Source organism: Apteryx mantelli, chromosome 23 (genome assembly GCF_036417845.1).
Source record: "Apteryx mantelli isolate bAptMan1 chromosome 23, bAptMan1.hap1, whole genome shotgun sequence".
Lineage (NCBI taxonomy): Eukaryota > Metazoa > Chordata > Aves > Apterygiformes > Apterygidae > Apteryx > Apteryx mantelli.
Genome location: NC_090000.1, coordinates 10,093,567 through 10,107,360, shown reverse-complemented (window position 1 = coordinate 10,107,360; position 13,794 = coordinate 10,093,567). Strand labels below are relative to the sequence as shown.

The 13,794-nt window shown below is 60.5% G+C and overlaps 1 pseudogene; it reads left to right on the top strand.

Annotated features, from left to right (window-relative positions):
- The first annotated feature begins 3,722 nt into the window (after positions 1–3,722).
- The window catches only part of LOC136993992 (scavenger receptor cysteine-rich type 1 protein M130-like), a 102,864-nt pseudogene continuing 92,792 nt past the window's right edge, over positions 3,723–13,794 (top strand).

Genomic DNA, 13,794 nt, shown 5'->3' with positions numbered 1-13,794 from the left:
CAGCTTGCATGCAAGCCTTGTGGCTGCTCCTGGCCTATTGGGTACTCAGGAAGAAGTGATCTCACAGTCAACAACCAAGCCATGTGCTTGCTGCTTGCCTATCAGGTACTGAGGCATAACTGACCTCAGATTGAAGATCCAAGGCAAGTGCCTGCTGCTGGCCTATCAAGGGATGTGGGAGAAGTGATATCAGAATCAACATCCAAGGCCTGTGTCTGCTGCTGGCCTGTGAGCTCTTCAGGGAGTAATGACCTGAGAACCAGCGTTCAAGCCATGTGCCTGCTGCTGGCCTATCAGTTACTCTAGCAGGAATGCCCTCAAAAGCACGTGTCGCAGCCATGTGCCTGCTGCTGGCCCATCAGGCCCTATGGAACCAGTGACTTCACAATCAATATCCAAGCCATGTGCCTGTTGGGAAAGGAAGGGACAGGAAGGTAAATAAGTGCAAAGTGCTCCTGAGAGGCTAAGGCCAGCATCCCATTAAAGGAGAAAATAATACAGTAATGTGAAGAAAGCAAGCCACAATACTATTCAAAGAGCCTAATACAATGCTCCCAAATTCTTCAAGAGGAATCCACTCATTGAGTGGAAAAGTAAAACACATAACTGTATGTGAAAGTGTAATGACATTGAAATGTATAAAGGTGTGCAATAGCAGAATGGTGTGACGGTGTGAGATGCAGCATTCCTAAGGAGAAATCTGCATTGAAATGTGTGTGCTGTTTTGCTTAAATGGTGGTGTGCAATGAGAGGGCAGTTAGAGAGAGATGGAGAGGTGGCAAGTGCCAGTGGCCGTGGGCTGCGAAGGTGCTGTGAGCTGTGAGCACTGGGACCCTGCTGCACAGGGGACAAACATCCATCCCCCCTGCCTGGCCCTGAATCCACAAGCCCAGGAGGAGTTTAGTCACCTGAGGAGAAAAATCCCCCTCCAGGACCTGGGTGCAGCACCTGTGTCTGCAAAGGCAGCAGCAGCAGCCCCTGCAGCCCCATCCCTGGGAGCAGGTTCAGGGCTGGAGCTGGCACAGTGGAGACCTGCTGTGACACTGCCTGGGGCATAGAGCCCAGAGAGAAACCACCGTCTTCCTGACTCAGGCACTGCTGCAGGGAGAGTGTGGCACGGGGGCTGCTGACATCACGTGGGCTGTGGTTTGTGCACCTGCAGGCAAGACTTTGATCTCCTGATCAGCCCCCGCGAGGGAATAACGGGCCCTTGGGTGAACACCCTGAGAGTAGGGAGGGCTCTGAACGCCTGGGCTTCCCTGTCTGCTGTGAGAGGAGTGAAATGCCCCAGCTCCCTGCTCCCAGCCAAGGCACCCACTGCGGGGCTGTGCGGGAAGGGATCGACAAGCCCATTCTCACGGGAAGGGGCTCTGGCCATGGTAACGAGGCCTTTCACCACTGCTGCTGCTCCCAGCACAGTGGGGCTGTAGCAGGGTTGGGGCTGTTTCCTTCCCTTCATGACACTGTCACGCTCTCATGCTATGAAGGTTTGATAGCAACGACTGAGACAGTAATATAATAATAATAAAAAAGATGTTTATTTCCTCACACAAGTTCTTGGATTAGTAACATCCATTAAAATAATGCGATTACTAATTTAGAAAGGATAACACAAAACCATCAGTTACTAATTTAGAAAGGATAACCTGAAACCGTACATTACTGCACTATTAATTGGAAGGACTGCTTATCCCTGCTTGAAAGCTAGCTTGTTCACTCTCCTAGTGAGAGGGCTCTCAACCTCGAGGAGTTACCTTAACCCAGCGTCCCAGGAAAAGGGGGGGGGGGGATACTCACGGTCCAGCCGGAGAGGATGGTCAGGTCACGTTCCCGTCCCTGCTCAAACTCTCCTAGCTCCCAAGTCTCTTTTTATACGGCCGGGGCTCTGGGCAAATACTGCTTTTGCTGACTTTTAGCAAGTTTCGCAATCACAGGACTGTCTGTTTGTCTGCTTGGGAGGACCCTGCTAGCAAGGCAAGACCACAATACCTCCGTATTGTTTCTTCCCTCCCTGGGGGTCCGTGCAGATTCCAGGTGACAGACTTCTTCAGTCTTGTTAATGCTGCCATTCCGCAGCCTTGCGCATGTCAATCCTTGTGCATATGGGTTGGTAGACGACTTTAGTCCTGTTAAGTCCTCACTCGCCCGTCACACTGCCCACCCCCGGGGCAGTCCCAGCTCCATGGTCCCCATGGTACAGGGACAACGGGACACTCACACCTCGGACACTTGGGTACACACAGTGGACGAGATGCCCAAAGCTCCCTGTCCCCACAGTGGGGTACAAGGGGCGGCAGAGCCATTTCCCCACCATGGTCTGCCCTGTCCCACAGGGGTGGGTCCCATGACGATGCCGCAGTGCAGCAATGTGACATCCGCATCGGAGCCGTCCCTCATATATGGTCATGAACGGCACTGGAGAAGTTCATTGGAGGGCTGGGCTCTGTCAGATGGGAGATGGCTCCTGATAATGTCTAAAAATGTCTAATGCTGCTTCGATTGGCTCCTCCTGCAGCTGGGCCAGCACTTGCAGATATATATTGCCCTCCTGCCTTTGTTGTCCCCTGCGAGTCCCCAGGAGCTGTGGCAAGGAGTGGGTTGCAGCAGGGCAGTGCCAGCAGGGCAGGAGGCTGCGGATGGAGGCCGAGGGAGTCCTCGTCCCTCGGGTGCTGTGGCTGCTCCTCTGGGTGCAGCTCTGCAGGGGTAAGTGCCTGCTTCCTTGTCCCACAGCCCTGGAGCCAACGGGCACCAGTGAGGTCACTGGGCTCCCTCTGCAAATGGGGTTTCCTCCCCCAGTCCAAAGAGGCAAGGGGCAGAAGGTGCTCAAGTCCATCCAGCCTATGCCTTTGCTTTTGCCTCTCTGGGTAGGAGAAGGGTTTTTGTGCTTCCAGGGCTGCTGTGCTGCAGTGGCAGTCATTGCCTGAGTGTGTTTAGAGACAGCCCATCCTTGGGCATCCTCTGGGGACCCCCTGTTCCCCCAGCGCTGTGCCCTTGGAGCTGGCAGTGAGTCAGCTGGTGACTGCTGATCGACTGCTCATCGATCCCCAGGGCACAGCCAGCCCCCGAGGTGCCCAGGAGGGTTTCTGTGGTGTTCACTGCCCTGGGGTCGGGGTGTGCTTGGCCTGAGGAAAGGCAGTTTGTGCTTTGCAGAGAGGAGGGGAGCAGGACACCTGCACCCACAGCCCAGCAGAGAGGTGTCCTTCCCGGGAGTCCTGGCCAAGAGCAGGGGCTGGGCTCATGCCCATGTGCGAAGAGGAGATGTGGGTTGGGAGGGATCATGGGGATCATCTCAGTGCTCCCTGGGGATGTGGAAAACCCTGCAGGAGGTGGGTGGGTTTGGGTGGTTCCCAGAGCAGGCGGTGGTCAGGGCCCTGGGGCCCTGGGAGGAGCAGCAGTGTGTGGGGAGTTCTGGGGGTTCAGGGCTGCTCATGGGGCACTTTTCTGTGGAGGAGTGAGTGCCCTGTGCAGGGCCAGGCACGGTGTCCACGTGGGCATGGGCAGGATGGAGTGGGCTGCTGGGGTGGGAGGCGGTGCTGAGGGCTGTGGGGTGTGACTGTCCCAGCAGGGTCAGAGCTGGGCATCCTCCAGCCGAGCCCAGCACAGCCCATGTGCAGAGGAGGGATCCCAACACTGTCCCGGGACAGCCCGGAGAGGGGAGAGGGCTCACACCCCAGTGCCTGGGACTTGGCCCCAGGCAGAGGATCCCCCACACAGCGGTAGCAATGGGTCTCGGTGCTCTCCTAACTGGTCCCGTGTCTGTGTTTGAAGGTGCTGTGGAGCTGAGGCTGGAGGCTGGAGGCAGGCGCTGTGCTGGGAGAGTGGAGGTGAAACACCAGGGGCAGTGGGGGACGGTGTGTGATTATGGCTGGGACATGGAAGATGCTGCTGTGGCTTGTAAGCAGCTGGGCTGTGGATCTGCTGTCCAAGTTCTTCGGGACGCACATTTTGGGTGAGGATCTGGCCCGGTTTGGCTGAGCACTCTTGAGTGTCAAGGCACCGAGACTGCCTTGTCTGAGTGCAGTCATGCTGGTTGGGGAAAACATTACTGCTGTCATGGTTGGGATGCTGGAGTGAATTGTTCAGGTAAGGAGTCAGCCAATCCCTCCCGTTTGGGGTCAGGGCTGGGATCAGGGCGTTAACTGGGCTGTGCCCTGAAGGAGAAATGTGTGGGTACCAGTGCTGGCCTTGACGTGGCTCCTCTTGCTGCCAGGCTGGGACTGTTGCTGCTGATGTCCCTGCAGGGGACAAGGGGCTCAGCCACCCTCAGGTGGTGCCTCGGGCTGGAATATGAACCCCTCACCCAGCCCTGCAGGGTCTTTTGGTCGCCATCAATCTCTGCCTGTTCTGCCAGGACCCATCGGGTATTGCTGAGGGTCCCCATGCCCTAGACACCAGGGACGACTTATTGGCCCCCCACAGCTGGGCAATGGCACGAGATGGCCAGGGTCATTCCCCTCGGGTCATTCCCCTCACAAACAGGAGTGCCTCGGCTGAACCAAAGGGGCTTTTCAGAGGGGAGAAGAGCAGGGCGTGGAGCAGAGGAGCAGGGTGGCGGGTAGGACCTTGCACCCTGTGCCCAGGGCCCCCTGCTGGCTGCTCCCTCCTGTGTCACCACATGCTCAGACTGGCCCTGCTGGGTCCTCTGTCACAGCCCTGCGGGGAACGCGGCCCATGCAGGCAGCGCTGACCTGAAGTCCAGCTGCTCCTGCCTGCCCCTCTCTCCGAACGCTACCCTGTGCCACAGGGCTTTGCCAGCACTTACTGACCCTCATCTGCACCTGCTTTTGCAGTGAGAGCTGGTGGTGGCCCAGGGCTTCCCGTGGGTCTCCTGCTCCTCTGCCCGGTCGCTGGCCTGCTCCGTGTGCACCCCTGGCAGCGTGCTGTGGCCCTGCCTGGGGACATCCCTCCCCGGGCACATGTCAGAGGGGGCAGCTGGCCCAGACACCGACCCAGTTACAGCTGCACCATTTCTGTGCCTGGCACGTGTCTCCCCTCCCAGACACCTCAACACCCCAGGACAGCCCTGGGAACAGGGCACATTTCGGGCTGCTCCAAGGTGCTTCCCCAGCCTGGCCCTGAGCTCCACAGGGGCTGAGCAGGCTGCAGGAGCCGTGAGCACCTGGGCCCATTTTCCTGGACCAGGTGCTGCTGTGCCAGGGGACCCTGTGGCAGGCAGTGCCGGGCCTCTGGGGCAGCATCCTTTCTCTGAGCAGTGCCTGTGGCTGTGGTTCCAGGATAGACACAAGCCCTGGAGCACTGTGCAGGTGTGAGAGGAGGTGAGGGAGGCCCTGAAGGCTTTGTGTCATCAGCACCCACTGACGGCTGCTGCCAGGATGTTCACGGGGCATTTTGGATGTGGCTGCCTTGGAAACGATGTGGGATGTGGGTATGTAACTGCCAGAAGCCTCTGGGAACTCCCTGCCATTGGTGTTTTTTCCAGGATTTGTGCAGCTGGCTGGAGGGGACAGCCCCTGCTCAGGACGTGTGGAGATCAGAGACGGAGGACAGTGGAGAACAGTCTGTGACTCACACTTTGATCTCAAAGCTGCCAACGTTATCTGCAGGGAGCTGCAGTGCGGCAGAGCCCTGTCCGTGCCCGGGGCAGCTCACTTTGGAGAGGGGGTCGGTCCCATCTGGGACAGAGAGCTGCAGTGTGTGGGGAATGAATCGCTCCTCTCCTCCTGCCCCTGGAGGTCCCTCAGCAACCAGACCTGCACCCATGCGAACGACGCTGGTGTCACCTGCACACGTGAGCATTCAGGGAGGAGGTGTGAAATGCCTGCTGTGAGCCGTGCGCTGCAGGGTATGGGAGCGGGGAAGTGACCGTGCTGAGCATGGTGTGAGTACAGGAGGCGTGGAGTTGTCTGTAATCCTCCAGTGATGCAGGCAAAGGAGGTGGGATTGCGTCTCTGTGGCATTTCCCTCTTTGGCTACTGGAGGCGCAAGAGCACAAAGCCATCCTCTCTAATTGCCCTCTCTCTGCTTTGCAGTATTTACAGGCTTCAGGCTGGTGAATGGCAGCACGGAGTGTTCAGGGCGAGTGGAGATGCAGGTGCAGGGGACCTGGGGGACCCTCTGTGACTCTTGCTGGGATGTCTCCGACGCCCACGTTCTCTGTCATCAGCTCAACTGTGGATTTGCTGAGTCTGTTCCTGGAGGAGGGCATTTTGGGAGAGGAACGGGCCCTGTCTGGAGAGAGAGCTTCCACTGCGAGGGGACCGAATCCCATTTGGGACAGTGCCCTGTGACTGCCCTGGGGGCCTCCCAATGCTCACATGACAATGATGCTGGTGTTTTCTGCTCAGGTGAGTGCAGGGAAAACACAGGATTAGCCCAACTTGCCCCTTGTGTGTGACACAGCAAGCCAACAAAGCAGGGAAGCCCAAGGCAACAAGAACCTGTATTTCTTCCTGGAGCAACCCTGGCTTTCCACGGAGGGATTCAAAGGGCTTTGCCTGCTCAGGCAGACCACTTTGCACTGTGAGAGACGAGGACCGAGCAGGGAGGAGGCATCTCTGGCCTCCCCAAGGCAGGTTGTTCAGGCGCTGAGGGCCACCATCAGGACTGGCCTCCTCCACGCTCCTCCTGTGGCACAGGCATGGGACAGGGCTGCGGGGCACACCTCCACTCACGGTGGCTGCAAAGGACCCTCTGCTCCCTCCTGCAGCACACAGACCCATCCCAGACCTGCAGAGAGGCCTGCAGAGAGACCCTGATGCCACCACCTGCAGGGACTGCCCTGGGTTCGCCCAGCAGGAGCAATGCCTGGGGCTGAGCAGCAGAGCAGGGCTGGGATTTGCCCTGGCTTCTTGCAGCATATACCCCAAACTCAATGTGTCTTTTCAGAAAGGCCCCCCTCCCTCTTCTTCCTGCCAAAGACACAAGCTCCCAGTCCCCCCGATCCATGGGGATGCAGAAGGGCAGAGACATGCGGGCTCTTCCCCAGCTATCTCAGCAGGTGCCAGCCGCAGGGTGGAGACGGGAGCAAGGCTTGTGCTCGTCCTGTCCACCGCCCAGGCCATTGGCTAGGCCACTGCTTCCTCCTGCTGGAGCTGCTCCATATGTGCCATTTAGGACATATGTGGTGGCTCTGGGATTTGCCCGGACCTCCCATGCTTTCCCATCTCTGCACCTTCCTGAGCAATGACAGCGTATGGCTGAGCAAGGTTTAGTGGCTGGAGAAAATAAAAAATGCCCACATCACCTGCAATGGTAATGCTGGAGCCACCTGGGCACAAAGCTCACACCAAGTCTTGCTCCCTGTTCAGCAAGGTGCAATGCAGAGAAAGAGCTTGGTAGTGACACGAGCAAGATTTCAGCTCTCGGGGTGACCCACGTTCATCAGCAATAGCTGTCCTCAGCTCCCTGCATAACCCAAGGAGGGGCAGAGGCACCTGCAGGCAAGGTCTCCTCCCCCTCATCTTGGACACCTCTCGGAGGTGCCTGTTGCTCTTTATTTTCAATAGAGAGCACCAGGACCACCAGCATTTAGACTGGAAAGTCCCCATGCCCCAGGGACTGCCAGCACCAGAGCTCAGGAAAGCCTCCCCTCTGGGAGCATCCGTCTGCTCCTCTGCTAACCATGGACCCTTTGGGGGTGAGCCTTGAGTGCCGTGCTGGTATACACTGAATTACTGGGGGTTTCGGCTGCTGTGCATGATCAAGGAGGCACTGGGAGGTTGAAGCAGTTTGTGGGGCAGGGTGTCCTCAGGCCTCTGCCCGTGGGATTCCTGCAGCTCCCTGGGTGCACCCCCTGGGCTGCCGGTGCTGTCCTCCCCGTGGCCCAGAGCAGAGGCCCTGGGTGCTGTCACAGGGACCCAGACGGGGGCAGTTCAGAGGGGACTTGTAGGGTACGTCCACTGACACACACACCCACAGACATCTCTGTTTCTCTCTGCTCTGCAGCTCCACCCAGGACGACAATGTCACCCCCCCGAGCAGGTAACCTGTCCTCCTCCCTTGGGGTTGATCTCCCCAGGCCAGGCTGTGAGCTGCAGCCTGAGGGAAGGGGCTCTGTGCTGGGGTGCGAAGCCCTGGAGAGGAGGCGTGGGGTGGGAACGGGTAGCTTTGGGGAGGGCTGTGATTCCGCAAGCAGTGTGGGAGCTGCCCCATGACCCACCTCTGTGCCCCCACCCCCTGCTGCCATGTGCTGGGGGTAAGGAGTGGGGTGTCCCTGGGTCCCCACCTCCCCCAGGCCAGGAGCTGCCTCCTTCATGTCCCTGCCTGTGCAGATCTACCCCGGGGCCGTGAGAAGGATAGCAGAATCTCAGTGCCTGTCATCATCTGCATCATCCTGGGGGCCCTGCTGTGCCTGATCCTGGCCCTGCTGGTGGGGCAAGTGAGAAGCGCCAGAGCTCAGCGCAGAGGTGGGTCCTTCCCCATCAGTCCCAGGTGGGCAACGCCTCTTGGCAGCCCTGCGGGTGCTGTGGGGTGTCCGTGAGGGGCAGAGACAGAGCTGGGGTGGGGGTGCTGCCTCCTGCCCTATCCCTGTCCCTTCACTGTCTGGCTGGGGACAGCAGCAAGCAGGGTGGAGAGAGTCCAAACACAGGAGGAGATGGTGACGGGGGAGGATAGAAATGGCACTGAGGAGCTGGGGAAGACGGGAGCAGCAGGAGACCTTTGGGGATGCTGCTGGCCCCACTCTGGTCAGAGCTGGAAGGGAGGTCGTGGGGCAAGAGCGGTGCCAGGAGGCACACAGGGCAGGGGGTCTCTGTGTGTGGGTGTCTGGTCCCTGGGCTTCTCCCTGCGTCCATCCCTTCCCACCCATGCCAGGAGCCATCTGGCAGAGAGCGAGAAGTTCACCAGGGAGAGGAGCTGCGGGAGCTGCTCCAGGGTCCGAGGAGGGAGTGACTCAGGGTGAAAAGGGGCATGGGGCTGTCTCTGAAGGGAGAGCGTGAGGATGCCATTGCCCCAGACCATATGCACAGGGATGCTGTTGTCAGCAGGGATGTGGCCAAGATGAGTGGACAGAGCAGTGGGGCCAGGCCGTGGGGTGTGTCCTGGGCTGGCCCAGGCAGAAGGGATGGGTGAGCACATTGGGGTCCAGTCTCCTGTCCCCATGTCCCTGTGCCGACCTTGCCTCTGTCCCCAGGCTCCAGGAGGTCTCTGGAGTCCTTCTCTGAGGCCGTGTACCAGGAGATTGACTACAGCCTGACGTGGGAGAAACAGGCAAAGTTTGGTCGCTCAGGTCAGTGTGGGTCGCTGCTGGGAGGGAGCACATCTGCAGGGCCCTTTCCCTCAGCCCTGACCCAGGACAGCACCTCGGCAGCTCCCGGGCCAGTGGTCCCCGCAGCGCTGGTGCCAGGGGTATGCAGGGAGAGCAGCCCAGTGCTGGGCTCAGGAGAGGAGCTTCCTCCCCACCAGCTCTGCCCATCGCAGCCGGGGGCACAGCTCCTCCCTGCCTCTCCTGCTGCACCCCCGGGGTTGTACCTGGTGGGTGAGGGAAGGGGCCGTCCTAGGGCAGCTCTGAAAGGCCCTTTGAGATGGGGTTTGTCCCATGGGAGCAGGGCAAGCCCCAAGCCCTCCTCCCCGTGCAGTCCCTGCTGTGTGGGTCCCCCTTCCCAGCAGCCCTGGCCATGAGCAGGGCCAGCAGAGCTCACCCTGATAACACCCGCTGCTCCTCTCCGCAGGCTCCTCTTCAGAGGGGTCCCTGACCAAGCTGCAGCCCGACCCTGGGGACAGCGAGGAGGAGGACGGTGCTGGGTCAGCCCCAGGTAATGGAGGGGGAGGCAGAGGAAGGGTCGATCTCTCCTCCCCGTAGCTGTGTGACCGCCAGCGGTGTCACTGAGTATCACTGTCGCGGTGGGGAGGAATTGCCCTCGTGTGTGACTCCAGAGCTGTACTGAGCGGGCGAGGGTCGGATGTGCCCACTGGATCTGGGTACCTGCAGCCCTGTGCCCTGAGGGGTCGCATGGGGACTTCCCATGCTCAACCCATCCCTGCCTCCAGCAGGTCCCGAATTCGCCCCGAGGAGCCATGCCTCCAGGCCCCGACATCTCCTCAGGCACACGGGGAGCCTTCACAGCCAGCTCCAGGGCAGAGCCTGACACTGCCAGCCTTGTGGCTGGGCAAGAGGGATCCCCACTGCTGCACGCACACTCCTGTACCCAAGGGGAGGTGGGCAGAACGCAGGGTCTCCTGTAGTCCTGCCAACACCAGCATCTCAGCCCCTTGGTCGGGCACCTCCTTCCTTCCTCCGCTCTGCGGGAGGGCTCTTCTCATTGCCAACAGCTCCCCTCTCCTTTCAGATGTCCCCATCCTGCCCAGAGGTGACCCAGCAGATGACTATGATGATGCCAAGGAAGTCTCTGAGCCCAGGGAGGATTTTGTTCCTGGGCAGCAAGACTGGGAAGCACCCAGGGAAGCAGAGGAGGGAGACGGGCCCGGGGAGGCACAGAGAGGTGAGTGGGAAATGCAGTGCTGCCGGCTCCTGGGCTGCCGTCCCCAGTGCCCAGAGTGTCACTGCCTACTGAGAGCCCGACCTCTCGGGACGGGGAGGGATCCTGTCCAAGGTGTTTTCCTGGTGGGGAAAGTGGGGTGGGATAATGGGCTGCATGTCTCGGGGCAGTGAGGGGAGGGGGAGGAAGGGGATATAGAGCCCAGGAGGGGCACCCGCATGGGGAAAACTGCAATGCAGTGTCCTTGCTGCTTCCAGGGTGGAGCCTGCACTCCCGAGGAAGTGACAGAGCCCCCGGAGCCAGGAGAGCCACCCCATCCCTGCCCTCCATGGACACGGGGTATGATGATGCTGAAGAGGCAGCTCTGGCACATCCCCATGAGGACACCAAGGCTGAGAGACAGGGCCCTGGTGCCAAACGGTCCTTGAGCCCAGGGCCAGGGGAGCCCACCGCTGCCGTGCAGTTGGGTGCACCGGCGACAGAAGAGAGGCCTGTGCAGCTGGGAGAGCCGTGAGTGCCAGAGAGCGCTCTCCCTTCTCCCACTGGCAGCAGAAACAGCTGGGCCTTTCCTCTATTTTTATTCCCATATTTTTACAGCGTGCATTGGTATTTGTTCTTACTAAACCCTTTGGAGGTTTGATCCAGAGCTGGTGTCTCCCTCCCCGGGTGGCGGGAGTGTCCCCAAGGCTGATCAGGGAGAGCAAAGCACCAAGAACCAGCAGTGGGGAAGGGGCACGTCTTGGGAACAGCGGGCTCTGAGACAGGCTGTGCACCTGCAAGTGCCCATGGTCCCTGGAGTGCGATAACAGTGAATAGGCCAGCTGGAGGATATTCCTGCTGGCAGAGACATTTCCATCCTGCAACCCACACACAGAGTTTCCAGACAAAATGGGTCCCGTAATGCCCCTCTGGGTGGGGAGGGCCAGTCTCCTCCCCCACCAGAGTGCCCCCGCTTGCTCTTTTCCCCAGGGCTCTACCAGGGCCACGCAAGGCATGGAGGCCACCACAGAGCTGCAGTGACAGGGTTATCTCTGGGCTGTGGCCCCACAGACGTGTGTCCGGAGGTGACAGCAGGGCCCTGAACACCCCAGCCAGACCCAGAGGGGTTCATCACCCAGGGATCACCTCCCCATAGCAGCTGGGAGGCAGCTCTGCTTCCCGCTGCCCTGGCACATGGTACAGAGCAGCTTGTTTGGGCACCCAGAGCTGGGATTTCCTCTCCTCTGGCTCCGCAGGGACTCCCGTTTCCAGGGGCTGCTCCTCGCTCCCGCAGCCCTCGTGGACCCTCAAGCACACCTGGCACAGCCTGAGCTGGCTCCTTCCTGGCAGGGGCTGTGAGGCACCAGGGCCCTGGGCAGCCCTGGGACACCCGTCCTCCTGCTCCCATCCACCCCACCCCTCTGCCCTCCCGCTGCTGGGCTGCAAGGGCAGAAGAAGGAGCTGCCTCGCCTGGGGCACCAGTTTGGGTTTGTGGAGGGGGATATCTGTGTGTAGTGCGAAGGGGGACGGGAGCAGGCAGTGATGGGAGGAGATGTTTCCTTTTGCAGTGCATGGGGCCATGCGACTGCCCTCAGCTCTCCCTGCCCAGCAGCCAGAGCACAGCTCACCTCTTCCCCGCAGCCTGCACCATCAGGCTGGGAGACAAAATCAAATGCGTCTGCCCAGGGTCTGGTGCCTGTCTTGGGGAGGCAGAGGATAACTCCCCCAGTCCCGGTGCTGCCCAGCGCTGCCTCTGCTTTGTAAGAGGGTTTCAGCTCTGGGTCCCTGGAGGGACATGTCTCCTCTCCCCCAGCAGCCAAGCCACCACCCAGCAGTGGGGGTCGTGTGTGTCCCCTCCGTTCCCCCAGCCAGGGCAGGGGAAAGCCAGGCTCCCCACTGGGAACAGCCACAGCTTGGCAGCCTGCAAAAAGCAGGATCCTGCCCTCGAGGAGAGGAGGCAGCCGGCAGCTGTCACCAGCACCCTCTCCCATGGTAGCGCTTCCCCAGGCATCGCTGGGAGCTCCTCCAGCCCTGGGCCCTGCGCTGACCCTCCATGGGCAGCAGCACATCCCGGGGCTGGGGATGTCCCAGCTCCTCTCCAGGCTGGAGCGCTGGTGCTGGGGACCTTGCAGGAGGGCTGGACCATGTGTGCAGAGCTGGGAAGGGATCGCAGGAGGGGACTGGATCGCCAGTGTAGGCGTGAGGGAAAAGTCCCAGTGCTGCTCAGCGAGGGGTCTCAGGCATCTCTGTCCCAGGCTGCTTGTGGCAGAGCAGGGGGACCCCAGGGTGCAGAGGGGCTCTTGCTCTGGGGCAGACACTTCTGGGCTGGAGCACCTGCTCTGCAGGGACCTGGTTGTGTGCCAGGTGCCTCTCACCAGCCTCTTCTGCCCTGGAGATTTAGACCTCAGGGCCAAAGTGCAGAGTAAGCAAGGGCCGGACCCTGCTCCTTCCCCTTGGTGGTCCCAGATCAGCTGCTGTCCCAATGGGAGCTGCACAGGGGCTTGGTTGGCACTCAGTCACCATGTCCAGCCCTCAGCTACACTGCAGGAGAGCTGGGCTGCGCTGGCCACACTAATGGTCTGCCCTGCCCTCCTGCCCAGTTCTGGCCCTACATGCACTGCTCTCTGCTGGGGAACACAGATGGTGTCAGCAGAATGTCCCCAGGGTGGTGGGGCAGGGCTGGGGTGACCCTGGGGGCCCTCGGGGTGCTGGGGCTCAGACTCCACCTCCAGCCCCGGGACCTGGAGCCTCCCTGCTGGCAGCCCCTGCCCTGAGACAGCCCCCTCCATCCCCAGCCCCTCGCCCATTTCTCTCTGTGGGAAATGCAGGGCTGGAGCCTGAGCCCAGTAGGAGCAGGGGTTTCCCGTGGGGATGGGGGTTGTGTTTCCAGCAGCCATGTTCATTACCCATCTCCACGAGGTCTCACTCTGGGAATGCTCTTCTCCTGTGGACTTTCCACATTTGGAGTGGAGAAGGATAGGGGCTTTCTCCTTGGGCTTGGGGGAAGCTCGGGAGGAAGATGACAGCTTTGGAGCACTCTGAGGTGGCAGTGCATCCATAGAGCTGTTGCCAGGCTGCAGGGTGGCCCTGTAGCTCAGGGATTCGAGCACTGCCTCTGTAAACCAGGGGATGGGAGCACAAACCTCCCCAGGACCTGGGCACTGGATCCTGGTTTCCGCATCCCTATGGCACCAAGCAGGAGCTTCTGCGGTGAGCTCACCTGCAGCTCACGGCTGTGCTGGGGCCAGCACAAAACTGCCTTCCCAAGGACTAGGGCTGCCAGCTCTGCTCAGCCCCATGGCCCATCTGCTGTGGGACAAGCACCTGTTCAGCCAGCCCTGGGGCTGTGCCAGCCCCTGCCCTGCCGCACAGACACATGTGGGGCTGGGTTCAGCCCCCACCAAAGGACATGCTGTCC